Source organism: Alligator sinensis, unplaced genomic scaffold (genome assembly GCF_000455745.1).
Source record: "Alligator sinensis unplaced genomic scaffold, ASM45574v1 scaffold243_1, whole genome shotgun sequence".
Classification (NCBI taxonomy): domain Eukaryota; kingdom Metazoa; phylum Chordata; order Crocodylia; family Alligatoridae; genus Alligator; species Alligator sinensis.
In genome coordinates this window covers 2,052,878-2,053,916 of record NW_005841841.1, presented here as the reverse complement: position 1 = coordinate 2,053,916, position 1,039 = coordinate 2,052,878, and the positions used below count along the sequence as shown (strand labels likewise).

The window sequence follows — 1,039 nt, the reverse complement described above, 5'->3', positions numbered from 1 at the left end:
CCTCTCGTAGGGATCCTGGAGCCCAGCGGGGAGCCTCTCCTGCCGGCCACACACCACCCTGTTGAGGGTCCAACTGCTGCCTGCAGGTCCTACTCCTTCAGGTGCTTCTGGGGCAACTGCTCCCACCCCGCTGGCCCAGCTCTTGCCAGCTCGCTGAAACACCTTCCTCATAGTCCCTCGCTGGTCTCCCAAATTAGCCGTGCTGACCCAAGGGACCAATCAGGGGACATGGAGGGTCAGTCTGTGGGGGCCTGACTGGTGAGGAAAGGGAATCCCAAGCCCTCCAATCATCTTTTACCCCTTCAAAACCCCTGGGCCAAATCACTACCAGCTAGCTGGTCACACATTAATTACAATTTCACTGATATGACCCTGTCCTTTATTAGGTATAGCCCATTCACATCTTCCTTTGAAGAAGCTGCCACACCCTACCTGCACTCCCCCCCATTCTACTTACAAAATAGAGACGTCACACAGTGGTTGAGTGAGGGTCAAGTCTACTTCAGGCAGCTCAAACCCACAGCTCTTACGTCTTAGATGTGACCAGGAGTGTTCTCAGTCCCTCCTGTTGAAGATGTGCTGCTGTACAGCAAAGATTGTAGAAGGGCCTCAGCGCGTTCTGACTTCCTGGGCAAGTGCTCTGACTGGTAGGCTATTGTACAAAAGGTATGCACTACACTCCCCTCCTTCAGCACCTGCATTTTAAAAAGAAGGCAGCTGCTTTAGCATTTTGTAAAGGTTCTGGTCAGCATGTTCTAGGTGTGCCTACATCAGGTTTACAGGATAAGATGCCTCAGGGGACTTGGGCAACAGGGGGGACCCATGACCCCCAGCTCTGTGTGTGGGGCAGGCATGGGCTGTGGGCTCAGGCTCCCACTCTGCTGCCCTCCCCGGGGGCCTCCGTAGCACAGCGGGCATGACCTGGTGCAGCAGGGGCGTGCAGAGCTGCTGACCACCGCTGCGCTGCGCTGCGCGCTCCCTGCTGCCTTGGCGATGCACTCCCTGCACGTGCCACTGCTTTGAGGGGCACAACCCCACG

General features: G+C 56.5%; 1 long non-coding RNA gene across 1 annotated transcript in view; it reads right to left on the bottom strand.

The window, feature by feature from the left end:
- The window catches only part of LOC102370203, a 4,894-nt gene extending 4,202 nt beyond the window's left edge, over positions 1-692 (bottom strand). The window contains exon 1 of the long non-coding RNA XR_322889.2: positions 458-692. This is a non-coding gene — a long non-coding RNA (uncharacterized LOC102370203). The remainder of the gene's footprint in view (positions 1-457) is intronic.
- Positions 693-1,039: the final 347 nt, after the last annotated feature.